The following is a 16770-nucleotide window of genomic DNA, read 5'->3' as shown; positions in this document are numbered from 1 at the left end:
CTATAAATCTTCTACTCTCTTATGAACATACATATTTATAAGCATAAACATGTTAACTTGAGTTTAGTTCTATCAAATCACTTGGATGCACCTAACCACTTCTGTTACTGGAATATACGAACATTATTCCCAACAATTGGTATTGCTGGGCATGTATGTACATATTTATCTTGAGTTAACGAATTTTGCCAGATATAAGCGATGTATCAAACGTTGCGTCATCCCAAGGACTATCTCCACATGCAATATGAATAAGGCAATTTGGAAAATACGAAAATTATTTTCAATGTATTTTTTTTTCTACTATTAAGACGGTCTTAAAGAAAGTGAAATACGGTTTTGAAAAACATTTTAAACGGCGTAAAGCATGTTTTAATATCTTTTTTTATTATAAAGTTATGCATTTTGTAATTAACAAAGTTAACTAAGCTTAAGGGGACATGGCCACTTGTAATTTCCAAAAATTCGAATTTCTTAAAGTGCATATATTTATAAATGTGTTCACAAAATTTTGAAATGATCCGGTGAAAATTCATTGAGACATACATGTTTAAAGGTAGGGGCGTCCGGTTTATGTAATAAGGAGTTAAAACTTTAAACACGTTTTTCTCAAAACTACGTTTTTGAAGTCGGTGACCACTCTTACTCGAAAACTAGTGACCCGATTGTCTTGAAATTTAGCATGCTCTTTTATTACATAATAATCAAGTACTTAATCGAAGGATTGATTTTTTTATGCAAAACTTTTTTTTTACAGCTGAAAAACTACCGCTTTTTTTAACGAAAAACGATTTTTCAACTTTGATAGGTCGCCATTTTGTCAAATATTTTTTTTGGAGATGTTGTATTTTTAAAATTGGAGATGTTTGTTACTATCACATAAGCAACTATTGTTCTACAACATTTTGAAATACCTTAAACTTAGGTTAAACAAGAAAGGAAAGCTAACTTCGGGCGGAGCCGAAGTTTATATACGCTTGCAGTTGAGTCGCGATCCGCTAGGTGGCGCTACGCATCTTATATTATTAGATACATAGCGGATCGTATATAGTTGGCCGATCCTTATGAAATTTGGCATATCGAATTATTTTGCCAAAAGAGGAATTCATTGAAACTCCCATCCTTCTAACTTGAAAAACAACGAAGTTATAGCGAATTCCGATCAATCAGTTATATGGCAGCTATAGGACAGTCGGCCAATCCTTATGAAATTCGACAAATCAGATTGTTTTTTCCAAAATAGAATCTGTACCAAATCCCATCTTTCTAACTTAAAAAACACCAAAGTTATGACAATTTCGATCGTTCTACGACAGCTATAGGATATAGTCGGCCGATCCTTATGAAATTTTGTACACAAGTCAAATATAACATGTGTGGAAAGTCCCAACCCTCTAACTTCACAAACACCAAAGTTATGGCATTTCCGATCAATCAGTTATATGGCACCTATAGGATATAGTCGACCGATCCCGGCCGTTCCGACTTATATACTGCCTGAAAAGGAAAGAAGGGCGTGTGCAAAGTTTCAATTCGATAGCTTTAAAACTGATAGACTAGTTTGCGTAGAAACGGACAGATGGACATGCTCATATCGACTCAGGAGGTGATCCTGATCAAGAATATATATACTTTATAGGGTCGGAGATGTCTCCTTCACTGCGTTGCACACTTTTGACCAAAATTATAATACCCTCTGCAAGGGTATAAAAATACACTGAAAATAAATTTTTTTTGTAAGAAAAAAAATTAGCGTATTTTATCTTATTTACGTGAAGCTAGCTCTTGATATGACGCAACTTTTGATACATCGCTTATATCTGGCAAATTCCGTTAACTCAAGATATAGTCCTATAAGTGCAGCTACCAATTTTGTGCAGCCACCTGTGAAGCTTCCCAGCAGTACTGAAATTCCTGGCCCCGACTTTTCCGGCCCGAATGTCAAATTTCGATCGAAAAACAAAAACAATTCAATTAGGTTTGCTCTTCGGACGTCAAAACACAGTAGGCGAACTAATTCTGCCGGCCCTCTGCTGCTGCTAGAGTTCGAAATTATGCATATTCGATATTAGTTATTAATCACTAATATTTTCTAGTCATTGTAAATATTTGGCCCGGAAAACTTTCACCCCATGGTTCAATGATTAAGGTATCTGCCTGTTAATCGTAAGGTCGTGGGTTCGATTTCAAGCGGGAAAGACTTTATTATGAGTTGATTTTTGTTTACTTTAATTTTTTTTTTTAATATCGCAGTCTCAAAATAAACTGTTATATTCAATATTTTTTTTAAATGGGGATTCTTAATAATTGAGATTGTTTTAAACATGCAAATTTGTAGAGGTATATTATAGTCAGTCACAAAGTACGCGCGATTCCTTGATAGCTTAGAGGCGTGCATGTCGGTCCAGTATACAAAAGCACTAAGGTTCGAATCCCAGGGTTTTTATTAAATATAGTATTCAATATTAATAATGTAATGTTATTTAACATATTAATTTAGTTTACAACATAAATTAACAGCAATTTTTAAGGAATTCATAAAAAATAATGATTATCAAATTAGAAGAATGTAAGGGGAAATTTTTTTCTTTAATTTTGGGTCATGAATGCGACCTGATTTAGCCACGATTTTCACCGCGGAATCATGCTTTCTTTTCGGGCTCGATTCCGCTCTGAAATTCAGGTCTGAATCAGGGGCGATTTCGAGACAATTTTCACGCCGGAATCCGGATTCGAAATCCGGGCGGATTCAAGGCTGATTCATGCCTGAAATCGAATTCCGGGCCGAGAGGACATTTTCAAAAATTTCAGTACAAAATTCCGGGCCGCTTGTTCTAGCTTTCCGGTTGGATTCCGGGGTGATCCGGGCGGATCCAGGGTGAATCCAGGGTGATTCCGGGGCGATTGGTACTGCTGGGTTGGTGTTACGTACACATAGTATCCCAGCAGTACTGAAATTCCTGGCCCGACTTTTCCGGCCCGAATGTCAAATTTCGATCGAAAAACAAAAACAATTCAATAAGGTTTGCTCTTCGAACGTCAAAACAAAGTAGGCGAACTAATTCTGCCGGCCCTCTGCTGCTGCTAGAGTTCGAAATTATGCATATTCGATATTAGTTATTAATCACTAATATTTTCTAGTCATTCTAAATATTTTGCCCGAAAAACTCTCACCCCATGGTTCAATGATTAAGGTATCTGCCTGTTAATCGTAAGGTCGTGGGTTCGATTCCAAGCGGAAAAGTCTTTATTATGAGTTGATTTTTGTTTACTTTCATTTTATTTTAATATCGCAGTCTCAAAATAAACTGTTATATTTAATACTTTTTTTTTTAAACGGGGACTCTTAATAATTGAGATTGTTTTAAACATGCAAATTTGTAGAGGTATATTATAGTCAGTCACAAAGTACGCGCGATTCCTTGATAGCTTAGAGGCGTGCATGTCGGTCCAGTATACAAAAGCACTAAGGTTCGAATCCCAGGGTGAGTAATTATTAAATATAGTTTTCAATATTAATAATGTTATGTTATTTAACATATTAATTTAGTTTAAAACATAAATTAACAGCAATTTTTAAGGAATGCATAAAAAATATTGATTATCAGATTAGAAGAATGTAAGAGGAAATTTTTTTCTTTAATTTTGGGTTATGAATGCGACCTGATTTAGCCACCTTTTTCACCGCGGAATCATGCTTTCTTTTCCGGCCTGATTCCGCTCTGAAATTCAGGTCTGAATCAGGGGCGATTTCGAGACAATTTTCACGCCGGAATCCGGATTCGAAATCCGGGCGGATTCAGGGCTGATTCATGCCTGAAATCGAATTCCGGGCCGAGAGGACATTTTCAAAAATTTCAGTACAAAATTCCGGGCCGCTTGTTCTAGCTTTCCGGTTGGATTCCGGGGTGATCCGGGCGGATCCAGGGTGAATCCAGGGTGATTCCGGGGCGATTGGTACTGCTGGGATGTGTCACATACATACATACATACGTACATAAATGGATGTGTATATTTGATGGGGAACAGTGATGCCAGTATTTTTTCGAAAAAAAAGACAGATTGAAAAAAAAACAAAAACAATAGGATGAAAATATTATAAAAAGGATAGAAAAAAGGACAACAAGTTTTTTTTCCACTCAATATCACAATGCTGGGCTATAAACATAGCTTTCGCAGCTTTTTGGCAACAAGTTTCTGAAGATTTCACCGGCTCGAAACAAATTTTAGTTTGTTTCACTAAACTTGATGTATTTTTCGAATGTTTTTTTGTCGCCATTTTACAGGTAATACTGCATTTTTAATAACCCCGGTTAATGTCTGAATTATGTCGGCTAATACAATCTTTAAAATCGGGCTGCAGTAGCCAGCAATCCCGAAACTTTTGCTTATAGATTTCTTTTGGCATTTTTAATTTAACCTGTTGCTACCTGTTTCATATTTTACAGCTGATAATAAATTTAAATTGGAGCGCAAAAACAACTATTTAAGAAAAAAAAATTAACATTAGATTTGAAAAAAGAAAATATTTCCGGATGAAAAGTCTAAAATAAAGGACAGATTTCAGGTATGCGGATGGTTTTCGATTTTTTTTCCGGATGAAGCGTTAAAAATAGGATCTGTCCGGAAAAAGGACAAATTGGCATCACTGATGGGGAATATTTATACCCTTGCAGAGGGTATTATAATTTTGGTCAAAAGTGTGCAACGCAGTGAAGGAGACATCTCCGACCCTATAAAGTATATATATTCTTGATCAGGATCACCTCCTGAGTCGATATGAGCATGTCCGTCTGTCCGTCTGTCCGTCTGTCCGTCGGTCCGTCTGTCCGTCTGTCTGTTTCTACGCAAACTAGTCTCTCAGTTTTAAAGCTATCGAGTTGAAACTTTGCACACACCCTTCTTTCCTTTGCAGGCAGTATATAAGTCGGAACGGCCGGGATCGGTCGACTATATCCTATAGCTGCCATATAACTGATTGATCGGAAATGCCATAACTTTGGTGTTTTTTAAGTTAGAGGGTTGGGAGTTTCTACACATGTTATATTTGACCAAAATATCTTATGTACAAAATTTCGTAAGGATCGGCCGACTATATCCTATAGCTGTCATAGAACGATCGAAATTGGCATAACTTTGGTGTTTTTTAAGTTAGATAGATGGGATTTGGTACAGATTCAATTTTGGGAAAAAAAATCTGATTTGTCGAATTTCATAAGGATCGGCCAACTATATCCTATAGCTGTCATATAACTGATTGATCGGAAATGCTATAACTTCGTTGTTTTTCAAGTTAAAAGCATGGGAGTTTCAATGGATTCCTCTTTTGGCAAAATAATTCGATATGCCAAATTTCATAAGGATCGGCCGACTATATACGATCCGCTATATATCTAATAATATAAGATGCGTGGCGCCACCTAGCGGACTGCGACTCAACTGCAAGGGTATATCAACTTCGGCTCCGCCCGAAGTTAGCTTTCCTTTCTTGTTTTTTTTTGAGCTTGTGCATCTATATGTGAAATAACATAAACATAGAGAGTGAAAAAAATATAGAGTACATTTGTCTTTTATTTGTACTTTATTTGTCTATCGGTTCGCCACCGTTATTTTACATCGTCAAGAGGTTTTTTAGATTGATTTACCAATATAGTTTTTGGACCAATTTATACATTTTAGATTTCTTATAGATGTAAATATATTCAGTAGTTAATCTTATACGTCTATTAAATATCAATATGTGTTAATGTGTAAAGACGAGGGGACTTGTTATTTTGGGTTCACTGTGTAATTTGCATTCTTGCACTGTGCACTCCTTTTGATTGTTGTTCGTCTGTAGAGCGTTATACGGCCATTACGTCAAACTGACGGGAATAACGGTAGGTCCCGGAGTCGTAGTCAAAGAATGTATAAAATTTGACAAATTTACCTGGATTCTGCAAGGGACTGTTCGGTTGCTGTGATCAGGCTGGAGTTGATGTGGGGTACACGAAGTCCTGGGCTGGTTCTCCTCAAGTACATATGGTATGATGGTTCGACTGATTCCGTATCGGCCGGTCCTACTTGTGGTCCGTTTCACGGGAGCAACACTTGAAGTAGATAGCCTGTTGAGAGTCCTAACTTGTGAACCGTTTTATACAGGATCACTCGAAGTAGGTTAGTTTTAAGTGCCGCAGTTCAAACACTGAGTAACGGGACGATTCACTCTGATTTCGCAACTATCATTATTTCAGAAGAACAATTGTTATATAAGATGGTAAATTATACATAATTTAATCTAAGAAAGGTCAATGTTATGGACGTGCTAAAACTAATGTTAATGCCAGGGTCACCCACCTCTGAGTGTGCTGACTCAGATTGTTTGTTCATGTACTGCTTTGTACACGCATTTCGGCTTAGCTAGCTGCTTTTTGCTTGCTTCGGTCAGTCGGTCATTCTTCCCGCTGATAATGCTGATTTCAGCTTCTGGAGCCGTCTACCAGTGCCGGGTTAGTAGGTTGGCTAATTATTACTAGGTGGGCTAATAGGTTAGTGGGTCTGATGCTTGTATATTGTGACATGCTGATAAATCTTGATTAGATCAAATTAATAGTGTGAATAAAGGGTAGTAGGTCTTGGCAATAGGTGCCAACAATGAGGAGCCTTTGCCTTTTACTGAGGAGTCCCTGGATCGTATACTTAGTATCTCCAGTGATGTCCATCCCTTGTCAATGTGGTCAGACCGGGTCGTTGTTCGATCAGCTGGAATTCTCCTTGGGTTAATGTCGTCCTTTGGTGATGGGTTGTTCGATCAGCTGGAATTTTTCTCCTTGGGTTAATGTCGTCCTTTGGTGATGGGTTGCTGAGGTGTCTTTCTTGGCACACCGCATGTACCCTGCCCATGCGGCTATGAGGATTGCTACTCCCAACATTATTACTCCGGAGTATTGATGAGCCAGATTCCAATCTGCCTCGCTGTCTACATTTTCCTGTGCCTGCTTCGTCCATGTTTTTAATCCCTGCACCTCTGCATGTAGTCGGTCTAGCTGATCCAACATTGACTCCAACTGCCCTTCTGTTGTCTTTATCTGTTCCTGTGACGGCCACTCGTGAACATAACTTCCTAACATCTTTACTGTTCCTGATGAGTTGAATTGTGCTCGTCCCAATAATGTGATTGTCGGGCTTTGGATCACACAATCTTGCCTGGCTTACATTCCTTTACCTGATGTCTTGATAGTGCTGCCATTGTACACGGGAATTGATGGGCGTCCGGGCCAAAGAGCGTCTGCTTAAATTCGCATACCTTATTTCCGTTCGTCCCGCTGATACACTGCTGAAGGTGTTCTTGATTGATCGCGAAGTGGTGTTTCCGATGGTCATCTATTGCCTGATATCTTGTTTCCATCTTGGTTATCACCAGGCCTTCTCTCGTTATTTGTGGAATTGGCTCCATCCGATACACCGTGAATTCGTCTTCTTCGACCAATGGAATGCTTGTATGGATCATCAATAAGTCCTCGGTTTCTTGTACCCGAGTGGTCGCCAATCGATAAGTCTCGAGCTGGTGGTCACTGGTGATGGGAAGTCGTCTTCCCGGTGGAAGGTGTGTTTGTATTTTTGTAATCACTTGTTTTATTTGTTCCACCGAAACCAATGCAGGTCTTAATTTTCCCTCGTGTGCCCCGATGAGCACATTTAACACAGCATCCTGGACTCGATGATGCTGGCCAAACTGGCTTCTAAGTCCTGCACACTCTTATGAGTTTCGCTCGATGACCTTCTCATAATGTTGATAGTGGTATCCAGGATTGACGCTTGGTCCACTATTTTATGAGTGATGCTTTCTTGGGCTCTTAGTTTTTCAATAATCTCCTCCATCCGTTTGGTCGTTGTCGTTGATGATTCTTTAACTGTTCCGCATCTTGTATTTCCGCGACTTCCTGTTGCAACGTGTGGATGATCGTCGGACAGGCTTCAAATGCTGTTGAGCACCATTGTTTTATAGATCGGATACCCTTTTTGACTGTCTCGACCTCTCGAGGTCAATTGACTGAGGTCAAAGAAAGTGATGAGCGTCCACTCGGCGGATTTGATTGATATCCGATCTTTCTTTCTGGTAGTGGACCTAGACCAGTATCAATGTTAGTGCAAGCATTTTTTTTTTTGTTTATTGGCTGGTTTCCTCCTTCCTATTGTTGATTGGTAGCACCGCCAATCGATGTATGGCCCGAGTTATATTGCCGGATGTTGTTCTTATTTCTGCAACTCGGATCTCACCGTCCTTTCCCGGATGGTCTGATATGATGCGTCCGAGGGGCCAGTTCAACGGAGCGATGTTGTCTTCCTTTATTATAACGAGATCACCAATCTTTCCCGTCTTACAACTTTTTGTCCACTTTGACCGATTCTGGAGTTCATGCAAGTACTCGTGACTCCAGTGTGTCCAAAATTCTTTTCGTAATTGTTCGAGACGCTTCCACCGAGTGAGTAACCCTGTGCGCCGCCTTGATTGGTGAATATCGGGTGATGCCGATAGAGGCTCCCTAATCAAGAAATGCCCCGGCGTTAATGCCGTAAGATCCCTCGGGCTGGAAGAGACAGATGTCAACGGGCGAGAATTTAGATTGGCTTCAATGTCGATCACTATGGTTTCAAGATCTTCATGGTTTAGTGTTGCGGTATAAAGCGTTCGTTTCAGTAAATTTTTTAGCTGATTTTACTGCGGCTTCCCACAGGCCTCCAAAATGCGGTGCCCGAGGTGGTATAAACTTGAATTGTATGCTCAGATTTGCGCAGGTCTTGTGTATCATTGCTTATGCCTCAGTGGCGAATATTGCTTCCCTTATTTCTGATAATTCGTTGTAGGCTCCAAGAAAATTGGTCGTGTTGTCACTATAGATTTTTGATGGCAGTTTTGTGTTCTCGTTTTGTGCCTCCTTTGCCCTTTATGGTTGGTGCTACTTGAACTCCGAGTTTATCTGCCAGTTCCTGAGAGATTAAATTCACTTGTGATCCGGAATCGAATACTGCACGGCATTTGTGTCGTGCTTTTGTAGAACCTTGCACATCCACTGGGCGGTCGCAAGTAATACATATGTAGTTGTAAGTTGGCTGGTTGTGGATGCGCTGGTTCGCGTAGATGAATGGTGCAGCATTGTGTGATGATTCCCTTTGCACACATGACATGAGAACCCAGATTTGCATGAGTTGCTTGTATGGTATACGGATAAACAGTTTGTACAGGCATTCTCATCCTTGTTATTTTTCGTGTCCTTTCACTTGGGGTCATGTCTAAAAATCTTGGGCATGTTTGAAGTCGATGATTGCCAAGGGTGCATATGACACATTTTTCAACCGGTGCTTGAGTTGAAGAGCGAAAGCCATTATTGGCCGATGTGTTTTGTAGCGTAACTTGGCTGGTTGCTTGCCGCTCTATGTGGTCAAACATTTGTTTTGACGATTGTCGGCTGGTTTGTGATGGCGAGTTCTACACATGATAGGGTATGGGAATCCAATTTCTCTTCAAGAATGTGTATCAGGATAGGATCCCAACCTAATGTTGGTACATTCAGAGCGTAAAGGGCGGTGCTTGTTTTAAGCACTGCATCAAGTAAGCTACGTAGCTGATCCATTTGTTTTTGGATGTGCAAACAAGGTTGCCAGTGTCGATTTTACGAGGGTTCTTTCATTCTGATATCGTGAATTTAGTCGCTGCCAGGTATCTTGATAGCTGACGTGTTCTCCAAATGTTGTGGAGATTAAATTCTGGGCCTCTCCAACCACATGGTTCTGCGATAGTTCTGTGCCTTTGGCTCAAGATTTTCTCCTGTTTTCCGGGGCCTTTGTGACGGGCCTGACCCTGATGAGATTCCATCGGAAAATATGGCTTCATATTACTTCACAAGTTCTTCCAGCGCTTTGGCCTTTGTAAAATACTTATTTTCTAGACTTAGTGCCAGCTCATGGAGCATGGCATCATTCTTTTTAAACTGGGTCCATGCGTGAGTGAGTTGTTTGAGTCTTTCCTCGAAGTATCCTTCCTTTTGTTTTCGCTCTGCGGAGTCTTTTGTGAAGTTTCTTAATAGTCTTTGGATGGCTATGTTGCTTTAAATTTGCTCAACTATGAGCATTTGGGTTACGGGGTCCTGTTCTGATCCCATGGTTGCGGTGTAAGGTTTAAAGATGAACTGCCGTGTTCGTCCGTAGAGCGTTATGCGGCCACTACGTCAAACTTGAACTCACAGGAATGGTGAGACGGTAGGTCCCGGAGTCGTAGTCAAAGAATGTATAAAATCTGAATAACTTACCTGGATTCTGCAAGGGACTGTTCGGTTAACCAGGTGCTTGCTGTGATCAGGCTGGAGTTGATGTGGGGTACATGAAGTCCTGGGCTGGTTCTCCTCAAGTACAGATGGTATGATGGTTCGGCTGATTCCGTATCGGCCGGTCCTACTTGTGGTCCGTTTCACCTGAGCAACACTCGAAGTAGGTTGGGTAACGTGGGGTCTACTCTTGGTCCGTTTCACGGGAGTAACACTCGAAGTAGACTGGTCTGCCGCGGGTTTTACTTGTGGTTCGTTTACACAGGAGCCACTCGAAGTAGGTTAGATAACGCGGGGTATACTCGTGGTCCGTTTCACGGAAGCAACACTCGAAGTAGACTGGTATGCCACGGGTTCTACTTGTGGTCCGTTTACACAGGAGCCACGCGGAGTAGAAAGCCTTTTGAGAGTCCTAACTTGTGAACCGTTTTACACAGGATCACTCGAAGTAGGTTAGTTTTAATTTCCGTAGTTCAAACACTGAGTAACGAGACGATTCACTCTGATTTCGCAACTATCTTTATTTCAGAAGAACAATTATTATATAAGATGCTAAATTATACATAATTAAATCTAAGAAAAGTCAATGTTATGGACGTGCTAAAACTAATGTTAATGCCAGGGTCACCCACCTCTGAGTGTGCTGACTCAGATTGTTTGTTCATGTACTGCTTGCTTTTTGCTTGCTTCGGTCAGTCGGTCATTCTTCCCGCTGATAATGCTGATTTCAGCTTCTGGAGCCGTCTACCAGTGCCGGGTTAGTAGGTTGGCTAATTATTACTAGGTGGGCTAATAGGTTAGTGGGTCTGATGCTTGTATATTGTGACATGCTGATAAAACTTGATTAGATCAAATTACTAGTGTGAATAAAGGGTAGTAGGTCTTGGCAATAGGTGCCAACAATGAGGAGCCTTTGCCTTTTACTGAGGAGTCCCTGGATCGTATACTTAGTATCTCCAGTGATGTCCATCCCTTGTCAATGTGGTCAGACCGGGTCGTTGTTCGATCAGCTGGAATTCTCCTTGGGTTAATGTCGTCCTTTGGTGATGGGTTGTTCGATCAGCTGGAATTTTTCTCCTTGGGTTAATGTCGTCCTTTGGTGATGGGTTGCTGAGGTGTCTTTCTTGGCACACCGCATGTACCCTGCCCATGCGGCTATGAGGATTGCTACTCCCAACATTATTACTCCGGAGTATTGATGAGCCAGATTCCAATCTGCCTCGCTGTCTACATTTTCCTGTGCCTGCTTCGTCCATGTTTTTAATCCCTGCACCTCTGCATGTAGTCGGTCTAGCTGATCCAACCTTGACTCCAACTGCCCTTCTGTTGTCTTTATCTGTTCCTGTGACGGCCACTCGTGAACATAACTTCCTAACATCTTTACTGTTCCTGATGAGTTGAATTGTGCTCGTCCCAATAATGTGATTGTCGGGCTTTGGATCACACAATCTTGCCTGGCTTACATTCCTTTACCTGATGTCTTGATAGTGCTGCCATTGTACACGGGAATTGATGGGCGTCCGGGCCAAAGAGCGTCTGCTTAAATTCGCATACCTTATTTCCGTTCGTCCCGCTGATACACTGCTGAAGGTGTTCTTGATTGATCGCGAAGTGCTGTTTCCGATGGTCATCTATTGCCTGATATCTTGTTTCCATCTTGGTTATCACCAGGCCTTCTCTCGTTATTTGTGGAATTGGCTCCATCCGATACACCGTGAATTCGTCTTCTTCGACCAATGGAATGCTTGTATGGATCATCAATAAGTCCTCGGTTTCTTGTACCCGAGTGGTCGCCAATCGATAAGTCTCGAGCTGGTGGTCACTGGTGATGGGATTGGTGAATATCGGGTGATGCCGATAGAGGCTCCCTAATCAAGAAATGTACCGGCGTTAATGCCGTAAGATCCCTCGGGCTGGAAGAGACAGATGTCAACGGGCGAGAATTTAGATTGGCTTCAATGTCGATCACTATGGTTTCAAGATCTTCATGGTTTAGTGTTGCGGTATAAAGCGTTCGTTTCAGTAAATTTTTTAGCTGATTTTACTGCGGCTTCCCACAGGCCTCCAATGCGGTGCCCGAGGTGGTATAAACTTGAATTGTATGCTCAGATTTGCGCAGGTCTTGTGTATCATTGCTTGTGCCTTATTGGCGAATATTGCTTCCCTTATTTCTGATAATTCGTTGTAGGCTCCAAGAAAATTGGTCGCGTTGTCACTATAGATTTTTGATGGCAGTTTTGTTGTTGGGACACTCCCAGGTCCCTAGAGCCTTCCACGTAAATCAAGCCGACTTTTATGAACGAAACGCTGAAATCTTTATTTAAATTTAAAAATTATAAATGTAGAAAATTATAAAATAGAAGCTTTTCTTGCTTACACTTGTGGTTTGCCGCTCTTTACATTTACTAATGGCATTTGAAACTTTTCTTACACTATTTTCCTATTTAGTGTCGGGCATGACTGCGTTCAAATTAAATTATACAACACCGACAAATTCAAATTTTCCCGTTACTTAGTGGCTACATCGTACGCCTCGTAACATTCCCCACCTCGTAATTCTTCTGAGTGTCCACGCCGAGAATTACCATCTCTCACGATGTCCAATTTGGCCAACTTTACTGCAGGTCGAACTACAGCACTCCGAACTTGGCCATCCTTAGCACAATTAACATCCATAATGATTCCTTTTGGCCAAGTGTTCCGTGCTCGTCTCATCCACGACCAAAACTAGGTCATCTTCTGCAAGTGGAGTTGGGTTCGGATGAAACCATTTCTTCCTTCTTGTTAACGTGGGTAGATATTCTCGAATCCATCTTTTCCAGAAGCGATCCGCCAATTGCCCTGCGATTCGTAACTGCTTTGCTAATGCATGTCCAGTGACTTCCATCATTCCACGTTCACGCAAACCGCTTGAGTTTCCAACTAAGAAATGATTCGGCGTCAAGGCTTCGGAGTTTTCAGATTCCAAGGGAATATATGTCAACGGTCTTGAGTTCAACGTGTTTTCAACATCCGCAAATGCCCCGCGTAGTACTTCCTCTCTCAGAACGACGTTAGACAGAATCTCCAACAAGATTGACTTAGTTGAACGCACCATGCGTTCCCAAGCGCCGCCCATGTGGGGTGATCCAGGTGGAATAAATGCAAAGGTCATTTGCGGATACTTACTTTCCACATCCAAAGTCGATATGCGCTCGATCTCCTTTGCCAATACTCTGCTAGCGCCGCGAAAATTTGTTCCATTATCTGATAGCATTTTAATAGGTACCCCTCGCCGCGCAGTAAATAGTTTCAGAGCCAGTAGAAATGAATCCGTAGAAAGAGAAGGGACCAATTCCAAATGTACTGCACGAACTGTCATACACGTGAATAATACTCTCCATCTTTTCTCTCGTCGTCTTCCAACAGCGACTTCTATTGGCCCGAAGTAATCGACTCCAGTGTACGTGAAGGGCAAGGTATATGGTGATATACGTTCCTTTGGTAGATATCCCATTTCCGGTGGCAGTGGTTGTGCTCGTCTGATGGAACAACTTACACATTTTTTTACAGTTTCCTTGACGAGTGCTCTCAGGCCTGGTATCCAAAAACGTTGCCTAACTTCGTTTACGACTATTTCTCCATGCAGATGGTGAAACTTGCGATGATAATATTCGACTATTAGATACGTTACTTGGTGATGACGTGGAAGTAAAATCGGTCGCTTCACGTCTACTTCTACATTGTCGATAGCTTCAATTCGACCTTGCATCCGAATCACTCCTGACTCGTCAAGATACGGCGAACATTTGAATATGCTGCTTTTCCGGTTTGAGACACGACCATCTTTCTTTAAGCAGCGAATTTCATCTATAAACGTTTCCTCTTGGCAAGCTCGTATAAAGACCGTGTCCATCTCAACATTTCGTTTTAGTTCGAGTATTCTTTTCAATTCAGGTCCAGGCTGTCGAACTTGAATATATCGTATGAAATCCAGCACTCGCCTTTGGGCTCCGCGTAGACGTTCCAGCCTACTGAAGCATAACGGATTTGGCATAATAGAGGTAATAGGTGACGGGTCCGTCCGCACCATATCGGCGTGATAAAGCAGTGTATCATCGGAGCTCACAGGGGTTCCGATTTGTGACGGCCATCTTGACTCGTTCTGCGATAAGAATTCGGGACCAGTAAACCACCTTATCGAGCTGGTCATCTCACAGTTTTTTGTCCATTTGGTTCCTTCGTCCGCCACATTAAGCTCCGAAGGTATCCAGCGCCAATCGATAACCTCCGATCCTTCTAGGATTTCTCCGACTCGTACGGCCACGAACTGAGGAAACTTACGAACGTCCGACTTTATCCAAAATAAAACATCTCGAGCGTCTGTCCAAAAGATCCGCCTTTCAATCCTGATTGATAGCTCTGCCTCCAGAAACTTTGAAAGTCGCAGACCCAAAATGGCTGCCATCAATTCCATTCTTGGCACCGATATGGGTTTCAAAGGGGCGACTCTGTTCTTCGACGCGACAAGGGAGCATCTGATTTCGCCACCGCGTACAACCCGCAAGTATGCTACAGCAGCATAGGCATCCAAGCTCGCGTCAACAAATATGTGCAGTTGGACATTTTCAGCAGCCTTTGAGCCATACATGTATCGTGGGATACGCAAATTACTCAGCTTGGACAAGGACGATTGCCAAGCCCGCCAGTCATTCTCATCCGAATCTTTAATTGTGTCATCCCAGCTCACACCGGATCTCCAAATGTTCTGAAGAATTATTTTGGCACGAATGTTAAAGAATCCGAGTAGTCCGAGGGGGTCGAAAATTGACATTACTATACTCAGTACCCTACGCTTCGTGTGGGTGCTGGTTACGGACTTCTGCAGCAACTCAGGTCGAATTACGAAGGTTAGCATGTCTGACTCGGGAAGCCACCACATGCCCAGAACTTTCTCCTGAAGTTCTTGTTCTGAACCCAGGTATTTCGGGGACGCTGCTGGGGAACTGTTGAGAGATTGAAGGACGCTCTTGGAATTTGATAACCAATTTTTCATTTCAAATCCGCCTTTCGCGTGAATCATCTTGACATTGTTAGCCAGTTGAATCATTTCATCGTCAGTATCCACCGACTCCAGCCAATCGTCGACAAACGTATTCTGACAAATTGTCCTTATAGCATCTGGACAATTGTCACCGAATTGCTCTGCATTTTTCTTCAGTATAAAATTGGCCAGGGATGGGGAACAGGAAGCGCCAAAGGTCATCACTTGCATTACAAAGGTATCCGGAGGGCGATCGTTCTCTCCATTTCGCCATAAGAACTTCTGTACGGACTGGTCGGAGGCACGAACTTTAATTTGGTGAAACATCTCTCGAATATCTCCTGTTACAGCGACAGGGCGTTCTCTGAATCGCAACAGTACTCATGGCAGGGACACCAACAAATCCGGTCCTTTCATGAGGGTATCATTCAGCGATAGTCCATTCACTTGTGCAGCCGCGTCCCAGACTAGACGTTTCTTTTTCTTGTTGGGGTTAGTTACTACGAATACAGGAATGTACCAAGAACATCGGCTAGTGGCTAACTCACCCCTTTGTAGTTTTCGAATGTAACCCTTTTCGGCGTATTTTTGCATGGTTTCGATCAGGAAATTGCTTAAATCTGGGTCCTTGATCATTTTTGATTCGAGACACTTAAGACGTTTAAGAGCCATAGGGTAAGAATCAGGCAAGTTTACATTCTCATATCTCCACAACAGACCGGTCTCCCAACGACGTTCATTGGCAATGTATTTTGTAGTGTCGTTCATAATTTTCAGCGACCGCTCGTCTTCCTTGGATCTCAGTGGTTTTAGAGGAACGCTTACGCCGATTGAGTCCAACGAAAAGTACGCCTTTACCGCTTCATCAAGGGTTCGAGTACCACCTGAACACTGGCAAATATGCAGTACTCGTGGAGGAATGATCTCGTCCAGTCCATATCGCCCATAGACAGACCATCCCAGTTTGCATCGCACAGCAACAAGTTCATAATTTTCGGCTTCTCGAACCTCTAGTGGTACGCAAATCTTTATATGGTCCAGTCCAATGATCATTTGAGCTTTGACACCTATATACGTTGACACAGGAACCGATTTAAGGTGTTGATGGTTGTTGAGCATTTGGTCGTCTATACTTTGCACTGGCAGGTCCAGATTGCTCACAGTGCGCACACCTTTTAGCACATACCTTAAGTGCGGGTGATCACCGGAGGAAACACTGGTACAGACCACCTTTGATTTGGTTTCAGTCTGTGTCAAATCACCGGTCCATTTCAAACAGAGCTGCTCTTCAGGTCCGTCCAAGCCTAACTCATCAGCTAATTGTCGCTCCATCAGAGTACAGGAGGATCCTTCGTCCACGAGAGCAAAAATATTCACTCTTTTTGTTTTACTATACAAGGTTATGGGTATATAACGGAGCAGTACCCGTTTTGTCTGCCATGA

General features: G+C 42.0%; 1 long non-coding RNA gene across 1 annotated transcript; it reads left to right on the top strand.

The window, feature by feature from the left end:
* The first annotated feature begins 1657 nt into the window (after positions 1-1657).
* LOC123257516 lies at positions 1658-3968 on the top strand. Its single transcript, XR_006507611.1, has 2 exons — positions 1658-2425; positions 3472-3968. It is a non-coding gene; the product is annotated as an uncharacterized LOC123257516 (long non-coding RNA).
* The last annotated feature ends 12802 nt before the right edge of the window (positions 3969-16770 follow it).

This window comes from Drosophila ananassae, chromosome XL, assembly GCF_017639315.1.
Source record: "Drosophila ananassae strain 14024-0371.13 chromosome XL, ASM1763931v2, whole genome shotgun sequence".
NCBI lineage: Eukaryota > Metazoa > Arthropoda > Insecta > Diptera > Drosophilidae > Drosophila > Drosophila ananassae.
This window is presented reverse-complemented; position numbering and strand designations above follow the sequence as displayed.